Below are 16,039 nucleotides of genomic sequence, written 5' to 3' on the forward strand. Positions count from 1 at the left end.
CTAGGCTCAAAACTTAAGCTAAAGCTAGTTGAGATCTTAATTTATAGTTATTGTATTATTACACTCATATAAGAAAACTTAAATTTATATGGAATATGGACAATACTTACCCTGTTTAAGCATTTATTATTAACCCAAACAAACCCACGATCCAGCGTATGCACTTGCTGAGTTGAAAATTGAAAAACTTGATGGTTAGTACTCTAATCATGAATATAAGTGGGTGTATAGTCAGTTTTGTAACCGGATTGTCACAAGTGGGTTTTTGGAGTGATTAAGAGGCAGAACATGTATACCCTTAGATTCAAGTGACTTGTTCACATGTGTAAGTTTCTCGGATTGTAGTTTTGATGGTGGGTTAAGCAAATTCATAGGTAGTGAACAAGATGAACGGATCAAAATCTCAATTTAATATGTGTACGAGCGGATGCAGATATCAAGTAATTAGTTTACTATGATCGGGTGATCTAAACTGAAAGTGGACGGTTAGATATCTTTACCTATCGGTGGATAGTTGGCTTAACGGTTGGTTATGATGGACAAATGAAAATACTTAAACATATAATGATCTTGTCTTAAAATCAACGGTCGGATTGCTTGATCTATGGACGAAGATCATTTTCAATGGTCAGATTCATGTTGGAGAATCGATGTAAGGTTAGGATAGGCTAAATTGTTGACATACATATGTATATACTAAATTAAATTTCATGGTAATACTTGATAACTTTCAATTCTCGGGTATTGAAAAGTTCGGGGTGTTACAAAAGATCTAATAGGAAAGAGTGTAGACCAACACTTATACTATAGCATGATAAGGAGCTTACTATACCTTATAGCAAGTTTGCCTAACATTTCATTTAGCATAGGAGCATGCACTAGATTCCATGCTGAACACAAAGAATCACACTTAACCATTGTTAAAAGAATTATTAGATATGTGGCTGGGTCTACTGATTTTGGGTTTTGGTAGCCATTTGACACATGTATGCAATATCCTTGTTGGGTATTCAGATGTCGATTGGGCTGATAATATTGATGATTGCAAGTCAACTAGTGATGGTTGTTTTTACATCGAAAATTGTCTAGTGTCTTGGTATAGCAAGAAACAAAACTCTATATCATTATCTACCACTGAGGCCGAATACATTGTCACCGGTAGTTGTCGTGCACAGCTTCTTTGAATGAAGCAAATGTTGTTGAATTATAGGATTGAGCAACACACAATGACATTATTTTGTGATAATACTAGTGCCGTCAACATTTTAAAAAATCCAATTCAACACTCTAGAACCAAGCACATAGACATCCAACACCACTTTATTCATGAACTTATTGAAGAGAATGTCATTGTGCAAGACTGTGCCTACCGAGAGACAACTTACCAATATACTAACGAAGCTGCTGGATGCCAATAGATTTGGAGATCTTCAAAAATCTATTAAGATATTCGGAATCTTGTTTCATTATTGGCCCACCTGTTTTAACTGTTATATTTGAGAATTTTTTGTCTCATTAAACATTTTTGCGTAAATATGTGTTTGTTTACCTTGGTTTACTATTTGTTTGTGAGTTTCGCATGTCCTAAATAAAGTGTACAAATCTTGCATGATGTGTGTGTGTGTGTGTGTGTGTGTGTGTGTGTGTGTGTGTGTGTGTGTGTATATACACATCTTTAATTTTAAGTCGAAGCATGCTAAAAACTAGAAATTCTAGGCTTCAATGGGACATTTGATGACATCAAAGTGCTCATGGAAGATGAGTCATCGGAGAAAGTTCGATGACATAGAAAACATCTTCAATGACATTGAAACTTGAATTTCGATGACATCGAAGAAACGCAAAATCGAATTTAAAGGGTTCAGAGTATAATCAATTTTCATTTCCCCTTTTTCCTCTTTTACAACTCGTCCGCCCATCTTCCTCACCGCAAACCCTTGGAGCTCCCGAAGTCGTTCTTCCTCAAATCGATCATTTCCAGTAAGAAAACCCTCGGTTCTTCTTCATTTCTGTTTTTCGTCTAGGGTTCTATCTGTTTGGGCATTTCTTGGGTGTTCCTTCTTGCAAAATCCTTGTCTTTCTTTTTCTTAAATCATACTATGAGCAAGGGCAAGGGCAAACAACCACTTGCTAGGGAGTCATCTCGCCTAACACACACTAAACAGTGTGCTCCCCGCAAAGTCGACCGAGCCAAAGCCCCACCAAAGCCTCTGTCACTGGCATCTCCTGCCTCACAACAAGGTACACCGCGACAGGGAATGTCGGCAAAAAGTAATTTTGGAGCGACAAATCAACCTTGAGTGTATTCGTCCCTATGACGTCGAAGCCACTCTTGAGGCAGTTGGCTGGAGCCAGGTCTTGTCCTTCGGCAATACAACTCAAAAGGAGCAAGTTTACCAGTTCCTTGCATATTGTCACTCTCTCGTACTTGATCCACCGTCTGTAGATGTGACCATAGGACAGACAGCCACTCGTGTCACCCTTGGCCTCATTGGTTATCTTTTGGGTGTTCCACTATATCCAGTTGGTTTTCCAAGTCATAACACCGACTCTTCTGAAGTCGATCCACCATCACCCAGTTCTTGTGTAATGGGGTGGACAAAGGAGGAGATTGAAAGTGCTCTTATTTGTCAATTAAAGTGAAGTATAAGTCTTAGAGTCAAGTGAGCCCCGAATGAAGAAGTCAAGATTGAAGACTCATCAAGTTGGGAGGTTTAAGTACAATACAAAGGTAAATCAAGCCTCACAAACCTAACCAAACCCCCACGTTTATAAAAATCCCTTAACCATGGACCATGCTTACCTAAAACCATCTAGGAACATCTTTTAGTAAGTATGTTAAAAGCCTAACCATGTAGCTTTCAGAGTTAAAAGTTAATCTGAAAATTTTGCTACATTCGATGTCATCAGAGTGACATTGAACAAATTCGATGTCATCGGAGACAGCTTGATGACATTAAAATTGAGTCATGACTGTCCAACAAACAAAATGAAACTTTCTGGATATTGACAATGGCATTGAAACTTAATATTCATTTACATCGAACCAACTTTGATGACATCACAAATGGTCCAAAACACTCCAGTAAGCCTTTAAGAAAAATCATAATGCTCGACGACATCGAACCATGTTCAATGACATCGAAGGTAAGTCATTGATGACATCGAAGTAGGCTCGATGTCGTCATAAATGGGATAAATTGGTCCAGAGAGTTTACAAGGAAAAATATGAAACTCTCGATGACATCGAAGTGAGTTCAATTACATCGAAATTTGAATTTCGATGACATCGAACTTGACCTAGATCACATCGCAAATGTTCAACATCAGTCCAGCAAGAAAATGGAATTTATCCTGATTGATTCAATGACACCGAGCCCATTTCGATGACATCAAAATTTGAAATTTGATGACATTGAAGGATGTTCAATGACATCGTAAATGAACCTCGTTAGTCCTGCAACATCAGAGTATTTTTCACAAAAATTTTGATGACAATAAAGATCTCCTTCAATGACATCGAAGGACACTTGATGACATCGGACAGGAACTGTTAAACACCTATTTGAAAATCTTGTGCAAGGTTCTATGACATCGAAGAAGGTTCAGTGACATCGAAGGAAACTTCAATGACATTGAACCTGGCAGATTTCTGCCCATTTTTTACCGTTGAGAATTCACTTTATAAAAAGATTAGGGTTGCTTCTAGGATTTTTATGTGAGTATTGAAGAGAGCTTTGAGAGACTTGTTCGAGCAGTAAATACCCTTCCTCTAAAGCCTTCTTTCCTCATAGGAATTCATCATTCAATCCATTTTTAAATACAATCATTGTGAAACTTATTGCTTAGATTGAACTATGAACTCATGCATTCATTAATGTTCCAGCAACACATCTTAAAGGCAAATCTCTATGCTGGATACATTGAATGCTCAGTTTGGGGAATCACTTCTAATTCATAAAGATACATCATTAACTAGATAGGATCTACCCAAAACCCCTTAACTACCAACCTCGGCATCGACATTGGAGCATCTACGATTAGTTGTGGTTCAAGGGAGCTGAAGAATCTTCAACAACCAAGAAGATCTTCATCAATGTGTTGAATAAGGCTCACTAACTTATAGGTAAGTATTTGAGTCCACCTAGTATCTAAAAACCTTTCCTTGTGTAAGATTGGGATTCAGAGTTTGGTTACCACAAACTCGCTAAGCCCTTTCATAAGCCTTTGACGGGAGAATACTTATAGTGTCCTTGTGTAGGATTGTTTTGTAGTTCTTATGAAGACTTTTAGTTCTTGTGTGGAACTTGTAGCTCTTGTATAGGGCTTTTCAAGTGCCTTGTGTAGGCAAGTTTAGCAACCTTTTGTAGGTTGTAAAGGTTCATGGTTAACCTGATTTAAAACCATTGGATAGTGAAATCCGGTACACTCTAAGAGAGTGCATCAATCAATAATGAAGTAGAAATGTAGCCAAATCACTATATATCGTTGTGCAATGTGTTGAATGATTTACTTCATATTTGTGATTAATTAACTGCTTGGTATGCTTTAAACAATTCCTGCAAAATACATGTTTGATAATATACCACAACTATGTATATCACTATACTGATTTTGTTTGCACACTTATTCTACCTTAAATCTTTTTATCTAAGTGATTAGAAGTAAGTGCTTGCAAAAAGAGTTAATAAATTTTGAAAAGTCCTATTCACCCCCCTCTAGTACAAGTAGACGTATATCCAAGTTTCGCTTGTAACGGTTACCCGCAATTTCAGAATGAAGTTTTGCTTTTACAATGAAAATTATATATATTATATAAGCTCAAAAATTTCAACTTATCTGAAATAGTAATCTTTCTCCAAAATTGAAAATTACTAAAAATACTAGACATATCTAAACTGACTGAAATTCACTTAGATGAATTAAAATGAGGTATTTAAGTTATAATTGGACTCTTTAAACATTAAAGAATTAAAGAACTAGAAAAATCATAACTTAATAAATGGTAAATTTCAAATTTGAACTGATTGAAACTTGACTACTAAAAATAGTAAATTTGGCTTTGAATTTGCGTGAGATTTGTTTGTTAGCTTAGATTAGGTGCAGGATTGGAAATAGAATAATAAAGTAATTTGAAGAGAAAGAAGAATCATCTGCGTGATGGAGGTTTGCTCCTAGAAATGATAATTTGTCAGTTAATATCTCTGTTTCTATTTCTACCATTATAGGTTCTTATCAATGAATTCACTGGTGAAATTATTTGTTTAAGAATGACATATTAAGAATTGGAAAAAAAGAAAAGAAAAAGGAACTTCCACCAGGCTTACTCTAATCGTGGGTCTGCTCTCCGATTGTAACTACTATTCCAGCGTGTCCCAAAGTGGGCCGTTCATTGGAAGAAACACCATTGACTGGACAAGGTTCACGCTGGCCTCCAAATGAATGGTCAATGTTGAAGATGGTGACCGACCTCATCATGTCCACCAGTTCATTGTAATTTTGATTTTATCACCAACCAATATATTTTCGAATTTATTTCTATTTTTCTACTTTTCCTTATGGATTCGAGGAATCTTCGTGAGGAGTTCAAGAAAGCTCTATGTATTCGGAGTAATTATCCTATTGAGGAAGACGGTGATCGACCTCATCATGTCCATCCCTCCAAATTTATGGCCATCAGAACCTATAGTGGGCAACTGTTAATTTTTTCTCCATCGTCGTCCCTACAGATGGATTTGTTTCATTCTTGGACCTTCATAAAGGCCTCTGTAACTATCCCTACATCATTAAATTATCTTTCTTGATGTGATTAGCTTGAATTTATTCATTATTTGTAGATGTTTTCTAGGCTTTTATCAACAATTCATGGGCATAATGATTAGTTTATGAATGACATGTCAGAAGAATCTGAATAATATATGGGACTTTACTAAGCTTCCTCCAATTACGGGGCCGACACTATTATTTCGACTACAACTCCATCGTATCCACAGTGGGCTGTTCATCCGTTCATTCATTCAAGGAAACGCCATTGATTGCACGAGGTTGACGCTGGACTCCAAATCAACACTGAAAGTTGAAAAGGTGGAAGATTCATATTCAATGGACGGAAGTCCACAGATGGCTTGATGAATGGGACAGTCTGATGAGTGCGACCTTTGCACCCTATGGCATTTGGGAATCATAGAAGGTGGATGTCTACGAAACTATAGTGTCTTGTAATCATGGTTCCAGACTCTACCAAAACCGACCATTGAAATACATGTTCATTGAAAAAAGTAAATGAGAAGTTCAACAAAAAGAAAAAAGCAGCAACAACAACAGCTAGAAAGTCGTTCCATTAGCCGTCAAGTTAAAAATGGAACTCCGCAAGAACCCAAAAGCTTACACTTATTCAACCAGTTTGATTATGACAATGTGACTCATAGTGGGTCCCACAATTTAGTTAGTTTAATTTGAGTTTATGTATGCAATGTGTCTAATTTCTCAGTGCATGCATATCAAGTGTCATACGCTGCAGAGTATCAAATAACTCCCCTTTTGTCCTGATTGATGCATTTGGTTCAAAATCAGTAGCGGTCCAAACCCTAGGCAACTTGTGTTCAATCGGTCCCTTACGTTTTGTTTTGCTTGGGTTTGTCAAAGATGCCCATAGCTTCCTTGGCTACATCATTCAGCCATGTATGTAGGGCTAACAATAGGCCGGGTCCGGGTAAAGCAAAATCGGAATCTTTGAGCATGGGTAGCCTGGTATAGACATGTCCCGTTGACAATCCTAACATGGGCCTGGGAGAGAGAAACATAGCCCTTGGAAAGGGATTGCAACCGGTTTATCCAAAGTTAAACCGTCCAGCCCCTGAACTGAGGACCTGAGTCAGGCCCACTTCATCAATGAATAAGGATTTTGGGTTCGGTTACCCACTAGCTAAAACACTCTCAATCAAGCATGATGAATTAACCCGGTATGCAACAATGTGCTTCCGGTGCCATTTCTTACCTGTAATTGGCAAGATTGGAAAATATCTTTGATCAATCCAAATTGAACAACTGAATGGCCAAATCATGGATGGCCCACTGATAAAAAAATTTGCAGAGATAGGAGGGGCCTACACAGTCATTCAGTAGGAGTTTTTACTGGACCGTTGCTCTATCTAAACTTTTTATCTAACGTCAACATATGCATGATGGATCTTGTTGTACTTTATTTCTGCCCATTCCTTTGAGAGCCAATTAAAGAGAGATACGTGTTATTTTACATGAGATGCGTAGTGTATTTAACATATGTAGAGATATCTAAAGAAGATTTTGCTGGTTTACAACAGGCGTTTAAAGAGCAATACCACAACATCCATAAAGTAATAGTGGCTAAGCAAAACATGGTTAAGTTGGCAAGGAAGTTTGGAACGGTTATCTGCACATGTGCTAAGCTAAGAAGAGAAAAGGTTCCAAGGGTTCAATAGTGATGAAACAGTTATAGACACAATCCGAACAGGAGAAGTATCAAGAGGATCAATTTAATGTTATAAATAGCAATAGAATTCAGCAGAAGAAATCGTCTTATACTAACCAAACTAAATCAAATTTATCTTTCAATTATCCTTCATTTACATTCCTTAATATAATCTTCACCTTTATCTGTTATTTACGTTCTTTAGTGTAAGATAAAACAATAATCAACTAGTTATTAACTTTAGCTGTAATTCAAGTCTATACTCATACGTTGGATTCAGTTCGATTATCAAACAAAGTTCTTTATCCAAAGAGGCATTCTCTAGTTGTTGTCTACCGCCGACTGTAATAATTTCTTCTTCTTTTATATGTTTTTTTTTTCTATACTGCAATTCTATATATATATATATATATATATATATATATATATATATATATATATATATATATATATATATATATATATATATATCCTTCGTACGAAAGGCAAATGTGTGACCCATTTTTAGTAGATGAACTCCCACCCTTTGACAATTGCCCAATCATCTTAAAAAATGTTGTGCAAGTTGCTGAATAGGCGACCAATCTTATTAGATCTCAGTCATATACGTTTGATTTTCTATATATTTACATATCTTGGTGGGGTCATAGTTGTTCGGTTTGAATTGAGCCATACATTCAATTCTAGCACGCCCGCACTAATCACGTGAGCGAGATTGAAATAACAACAACATATTCATGATTTATCAACTTCTAGTTGGCGCAACTTTTGGGTTATGAATCATCCAAGAGTTGTCCCACTAATTTGATGGTCTAAATCTATGCCAAAGTGCACCAATCAGTGAGGCATGGGCTTGATGCCATTTGCTAGATGCAAATGAAAGCAAGGATGGACTAACGACCACATTCTAGGCACACTTGTGCGAGATGATGGCTGTCCATCTGGTTGCCCCATCTAAACGCGGATTGCGTCCTACCCTCCTCGGGATGGTAATTCGACCAGGCAGTGCTCTGTGGGGCCCAACGTGATGTAAGTATTTTATCCACGCCTTTCAATAATTTTCTTAGATCATTTTAATATATGAACCAAAAAATGAGGCAGATCCAAGGCTTAAGTGGACCACAAGGTGGGGATTGAACGTCCACCATTAAAAACTTCTTGCGAGCTGGAGAAGTTTCGGATCAAGTTGATATTTGTGTTTTCACTTCATCCACTTCTACATGTCCTTATGAATAGGTTGGATGGTTTAAAAAAACATAACGCTGGCCCAATGTCATTATCAATGCAGCCTCCTTTGTTGCGGTCCACTGGAGCTGTGGACATCCCTCATTTTTAGTATAATACCTTAAAACGATCTGAAAAAATCTTTTAACAGCGTAGATAAAATACTTACATAACGGTGGGCCCCACAGAGCCCTGCCCGGACGGATTACCGTCCTAGGGGGTGGTAGGACGCAATCCGCGTCCGCCCATGGGCCGAAAGCTGAACCGGTACGGTCCTCAGGTGGGGAACACGGATTGCCTGTGCCCAGGAAGTTCGCGTAGTCGGAAGCTGCGTGGGGCCCACACAAATTCCCATCACAAATCCACTCCGTCCATCGTTTTGTAAGACAACAATAGGACAGTATTATAAAAATCAGGTAGATCAAAAACTCATGTGAACCCACACCACATGAAAAAGCATGGATTGAACACCCGCCATTGGAAACTCTGTGGGGGACGGAAGTTTTGTGTATCCTTGTGCCTACAGTTTATCTGAGTGCGAGGGTATCTAGTAACCCTATGAATGGTTTGAAGAGTATATAAACATCATGCACGGCTCCATGAAGGTTTCAACGGTGGAAGTTTCCATTCCCACTTTTTTATTACGGTGTGGCCCAAATGAGTTTTAGATCCACGTAATTTTTAATTATTGTCCTATTGTTGTCTGGCAAAAAGGATGGACGGAGTGGATTTGTCACGGGCATCTGTGTTGGCCCCACACAGCTTACGACTACAGGAACTTACTGTGCCGGGGGGCAGAGGCAATCCGCGTCCTCAGATGTGACGAATGTGGACCCCAAGTAAAATATTCTAACTGTCCAATATTTCGTTATGAAAGGGCATATAGACAGTGGGTCCCAACCTGATCAGCAGCTTGGACCACCTAGGCAAGTAGACCATCGTGTAGGCTATTCAACTAAAGACGTGTGAGACCCCTCATCTAGTTGGGTGACTTCTGTGATTCAATGTACTCGTGGATGTATCTGTCCATGGTCCAAAAACCAACATGTGGTCCACAGCCTGCTACTATAACAAACAAACGTAGGCTATTCCTCTAATACGACTTTGGAGACGGTATATGTTAAAAAAGGGGATTTTACCGTTTTTAATGTTGTTTAACTTCAGTTGACTGGTATAGTTGAATTTCCTTAGCTGCCGACGCCCTAGTGGACACGGATTGATTACTCAGTACGCTACAAAGCCTGTGGGGGCCCACTATGATTTATGAGTCCTATTCACGCTGTCCATCCGTTTCTTAAAGTCATTGTAAGGCATGATCCCAGAATTGAAGAATATCCAAAGCTCAAGTGGACTACACAGAAGTAAACAGTGGGGATAATAACGTTTATCATTAAAACCTTCCTGGGACCTGCAGTGATGTTTATTTGTCATCCGACCTATTCGCAAGGTCACATAGATATAGCCTAAGGGAAAGGGAAAACACAAATATCATCTTGATGCAAAAATTCTGCACTAGCCTCCAGAAAGTTATCAACTGTAAGCATTCAATCCTGACCGTTTCCTTCATGCTGCCCACTTACGGTACAGATATATCCTTCAATTCTGGGCTTGAAAAATGGATGGAAAGCCTGGATAAGACATATACATCACAGTGGGCCCCACTGTTTACTTGGTATGCAATCCGCGTCTCCATTCAGATTGAAAACGAGATTTTTTTGGGTCAGTTTATCTTCCTTCCAATTGAATTTGAGAGGCAAACTAGAAACCTAAACAAGACACAACTTGCCTGAGTTGACTTAACGAATCTCCAAGTTGCATATAAGGCAATGCTACTTGTAGAAATCAGTGTAGACCCGAAAGAACCAACTAAACAATGGACTTTAGTTCTGCACCATTTGAAAAATGATGGTGACAGATGCTCCTCATGCAACGCGTGGGACCTATGCACAGTTACTCTGACAATTCAAATTGTGCACTTCATTGCTTATCTAAGCATATCTTGAAAATTAGATTCATCAAGCAATTTGACCATCCAATTAATGGCAGCAAGGTTGAAAATAAATAGTGAGTACTCCAAATTCAAAGGAAAGAAAAAGAGAAGATGTTTAATGTTATGTTCTCAATATGAGTTTTCCATTGAGTTCTATTTACAGTTAAGTGGTTTGGAACGTTTGGATCATTCTACAACTGTGCCATGTGTACATTTGAGGAGTAGAGTAACAAATCCATGGCATGGTTGATTGTAGTCGAGCATCTCAAGCAATTATCAAACCCAAATCCCTTTCTCCTTGAAGAGAAACAATTTATTTCATTCAACAACTGCATAGTTATAATGCAAACTAAGTATTTATTCTAATCTTTAAACCTAACCAATCTAAACCATTCATTTTGTATCCTAACTTTAAATTAAATTATTTATTTTAAGAAAAAGTATCAAAATGATAAAAATATCCATTAATCCGATCACAATTGTATAAGCCTTCATTGAATTTATTAAAACTCAATTAAACATTATTGGAATTACATTATCTTGGGCTTGTTGAAAGACTAACTCAATAAGCTTTAAATAGGGAGAAATTCCATCTTGTTTTAGCATCATTTAATATATGATATGTAGACTACACAAATTAAAATATGTCCAAGCTAAAAAAAAAAATATTTAAACTATAAATTAAAGAGAGAAGAATAGCCCTTGATAAGTATATGCATTTTCAGAAGAGTAGGGAGACCTATCTGAGCAAAACAAATTAAACTATAAAATAATTAAAAACACTAATATATGAATTTTGATGCAGGCCCACTAAGGTATCAATGGTCTTCAAACAATCACGACCATGGTCCTCCACAACAATGCGGCAACATTTGGGCCCAAAACTCATCTCACCTTTAATTGCCATATGGCCCACTATCAACACACTCAGTGATTTGGATTCATGTGGAATCGTGTATGGGTAGCCACCCTTGACCCTAGAGGATTGTGTGTCATCATCTGAGGTGGGACCCACATCTACATGTAAAGATTAGATTTTCTTTTATTTTATTGTTTATAGTTTCACAACAACTCTCTTATTTTTATTACTCATGTTGCATCTCACTTCTAAAGTATTAAATTATGTGAGGATGATATAAAATTGGTCTTGTTTGAAAGCTTTTGTACTTTTTTTTTTTTTAATGAGCCCAAGAATTTATGATTCTAATATTTTTTATAAGTTATGGTCAATTTATCAATGGCATTTTGGTTGAATGAATTAAGGATATTAAAAGTTAGGGTTTTGAATGAAGGGTATAGATTGATTAAGTTTAGGGTTACTAAAATACTTAGCACTATAATTAAGTGATTGTTGAATGAAAAGAATTAGAGTTTTCTCTTTCAAAGGGTAAGGTAGAAGAAGCAAACGCTGAATTTCCTTTTCTATTGCTTTTGATCTTAAAGTTGGATCAATCATCATGGCTTATAAGCTCGCAAATGAGTCATCTTCAGAGGATTTAGTGTTTTCATACTCCAGTCACTTGTCATATTCAAAATCCTCTACTAAGGCTTATATTGGTATTTTACTTGTTATCAAAGTAAGTTCGATTATGTTGTGGGATGGATTTCCTAATTATATCCATGTTCACAGGATAGAGGTAATACTAATGTCGTCATTTCATCAAAGAAGTTGCAAGATTGACATAGGAGTTCTCCAGGGCAGATTCTTGAGATGCACTTCACCCGTTTGACAAATTTCTAGATCTGCATGTCTTTGAGGGATTGCTCTTATCATTTATAAGATTCTCTACCAGTTTGATTTAATATCTGGTGTTGCTTTTGAAGAATTACCTGAGCTATGTAACCACTTCTTTTTCTATTTTACCAAGGTAAGAGCACACCAACTGTAATTACATTGCATCTGAAAACACATAGTTCATGACTAAAAATGCATATATTGAAAATCAAGACACTTAAGGACATCCCCCAACGACGCCAATCACTAATAAGAAGCATTACAATTGTTGATAAAAGGCCGTCCACCCTAAAAAAGACAAAAGTATGCTTTTTCGTTGTAATATACCAATAACCTTAAAAACCATATGTATGTCATTAAGCTGCTCCAAAGCATTCTTAAAAGACTCCCATGTACCCAAAACATAAGAAAATTAAAATTTTGTGGTAGAAACTACCTAAAAAAGATGGGCCTTAATCTAGGTAGACAAACCTGGTTGTCCAGCTGAGACCGTAGCCGTGCATGCAATCCCAGCTGCATAGCTAAAACCCTACATATTGTTCAAAACAAAATGTCTTTTGATGTTTTGACATTTCCATCAGTCGTTGAGTATTAGGTGTCTCATGTAACCAAGTTGGCATCATGGATTTAACCATACGAGCCGATGGTGTCAAATAGCCTATTAACCAGTGACGCATGGAAAAGCCAACATTTTATAGTGATGAGTGTAAGACCTGTAGCCTCGCGAGACCTTCCGTACAATTTTATTTCGACAACATGATGTTCCTGGTGGACCAGATCGACTAGTTTTGATCGCGACCCCATTTTTAGTACCGCAATACTCTAATGCTTGTACCCTAGCAACCGCGCGGGCACTACAAGTCCAATACCAACGCCGCGTGGTACGCCCCATTTCGACCCCTACATTAGAAGTTACAATTTTAGTACAATCAGAGGTGAGCCGCGAAACGCACGCGGGCCCTACTTGCACAAATTTTCATGTTGTTAAATCAATCAATCCGTTAATCCATCAATAAAGCCATCAATCAACCCATCCATCACTTATGTCAATCTCTTCATTAGTCAAACAAACTCATACCTTTCTCACGCAACACATACCCCTACCTATGTTATCCATCATTTTTCTTTTTTTCTCCCCAATTTACCTCTCTCTTTTCATAATTCGCTATCTACCCAAAACTCTCTACTACAAAAACTTTCAAACATCCTCTCATTTCTACCATTTTCGAGTAAGAGTAGATAAATATTGAGAGAGAGAGAGAGAGAGAGAGAGAGAGAGAGAGAGATTAAGTGTAACATTCTGAATTTTCGCAGCCCGAGTACATACTCGTGCTTGAGAATTTCGGGTGTTAATAATGTAAAAAATTGAATGCTTTAAAATCGCACATTATTATTATTATTATTTTGGATAAATCATATCCAGTTACATTAACAAAGGTAACCATTCACGAGAATAAAATCGACTGTATTTATTATTTTATTAGAGTAAAAAGCGTACACATAATTCTTTAATGCCCTCTCAATGGGAAATTATTACATTATCAAAGTTTGCAACGGAAAATAAATAAACAATTCGTGATATTATCCTTCTTTTCTTTTCGAAAGAATCTTCCATAGAATGATTATCGGTCATATCATCAACCTGTAATTCACCTGCAATATCTATCTAATTGGAGAGGGTCAATGTCTTACTCATAGTGATAGTTATCCTTTAAGATTAACAATAATTTAAGAGATTCATAAGAATAATGTGAGGGTTCTGATACGTCTCGTACTCCACCACTACGAGTGGTATCAGTATGCGCAACCAATCTACATGAATGCATGCCTATCATAGTGTGTGCGGTCCATCATACGTAGTGGTCATCATAATGTGGAATATAGTTCATAGAAAACCCGACTCGCCCCACATCCCATACTACAAAGATTCGTTAGTGTGTCCAACGTTAACGTGTATTTATGCAAACGTCTCAAGGCGACACAACAACGCGATTGAGAGATTTACATGACACGATGTATTCATGGAGCTACTATTTGGGACATTCAATCTCGAAAAGTGATGTAACATACATGGTGATTTACTTACATCGATTGTGCACCACTCACCAACCCACGAGATTACGTGCCAGCTAAGATGGTCACTACCCAAAACACATTACATCCACGATAATATATATGAACCACTATATATGAGGCCTATAACACATCACTTGCATCAATATAGAAATAAGTCAAACCATGAGAGTTTTGGAATTCTAAGACGCATGCTTAAACCATAAAGGGAAGTAGCACAAGCTGACCTGATAAAGGAGAAGAGTAGAAATAAACTAATTCAATAAAAGAGAAGAGTAGCAAATAGGCTAACTCAATAAAAATAAGGGGAGATGAGTAAAAGGTCATCTCAATATAGAGTGAAAGCACGCGTCGCTCTCAAAATTAGCAAAGGGCAAGGCTTGTGTCCATCACTCCACATAAATTAATAAAAATCACGCATAATCAAAATCATACCTTAACCATAATTCTCAAAATGATAAATAGTTGATGATGGTAAATTAATCAATTGCATGAAAAATCACAGTAATATGAAAGTATGCAAAAACAAGATAAATTATATCAACTCAAATTAGTGTAAGCTTTAACGGAATCACCCACCTTAGCCTTAGATCTAAACCTTAGATAGATATCCATGTAGGAAAGTTTCTACATGAATCACGACATCGCTTGAGTAAGAGGGAAACACCACACATGTGGAGAAGGAATGGGATGATGGTGTCTAGGCTCTTCCTTGGGCATTGGGAAGATTGGGCATGTGAGTGGAGAAGGGATGCACACCTCTTTTTAAAAGGAGTACGCGTGTGAGAGGGGTGTGTTTCATATCCCGCTTGGATTAGGTTTCTCCAATTTTTCCTTTTCTGACAATCTTTCTTTAAATTTAATCTGTCCATTGTGTCAGGTCGTCGAATAGAGCCGAGGTATATGATTTTCTTGGTGATCCGAAATTTAGATTGTCCAATCTTGAAAATTCTCATAACGGGTGCCAAAACGAACTTGATCTCAATTAACGATCCACACTTAATGATCATGACTCAATTTTGAAAGAAATGTTTAGTCAGAATAGACAAACGGTTGAACAAAATTTGGTGGTTAATCGATGGTGGAAAAAGCTTAAATTTAAATTTTCACCTTTTGTACCAAAAGAAAGAAACTGGCTTCAACATTCAATGGTATTGGATCATAGATCGGGGTCTAAATTTTGTATAACCTCATAATCATATGAGGCCAAAGTTTGGTCCAAATTTGAGTTGCGATGGACGGCGGGAAGAGGTTAAATCGGAATATCCAAATTTATAAAGAGTTGATAAGGCTCGAAAGGATAACTTCGCGGTTAAGGAAAAGCCTACTAAAGTGGAGTCTTCATATTTCACACTTGGCCAAATAATGGGCAATTCAAGTCATTCATATGAAGGGAAATATCCTACTACGACTACCCACGAGGTTTCTTCATTCGATGGACATTAAAATCAACGGTTAAGAGGTTGATTTGTCAATTGGGTCACTTTTACAATGATCTAAGGGCCGAAATTTGACATGTATGGTTAATTTATGATATATAGGCATGGTATAAAATTTCGCATCAAAC

The 16,039-nt window shown here is 37.3% G+C and overlaps 1 long non-coding RNA gene across 2 annotated transcripts in view; it reads right to left on the bottom strand.

The window, feature by feature from the left end:
• The window catches only part of LOC131237369 (uncharacterized), an 84,353-nt gene that overhangs the window by 16,055 nt on the left and 52,259 nt on the right, over positions 1 to 16,039 (bottom strand). The window contains exon 2 of one of the 2 annotated variants that reach the window (XR_009167202.1): positions 13,844 to 14,061. The exons of the other annotated variant lie outside the window; for it this stretch is intronic. This is a non-coding gene — a long non-coding RNA (uncharacterized LOC131237369). Of the gene's footprint in view, positions 1 to 13,843; positions 14,062 to 16,039 lie in introns of those variants that run through there. 2 annotated transcript variants of the gene reach the window in all.

Source organism: Magnolia sinica, chromosome 2 (genome assembly GCF_029962835.1).
Source record: "Magnolia sinica isolate HGM2019 chromosome 2, MsV1, whole genome shotgun sequence".
NCBI lineage: Eukaryota > Viridiplantae > Streptophyta > Magnoliopsida > Magnoliales > Magnoliaceae > Magnolia > Magnolia sinica.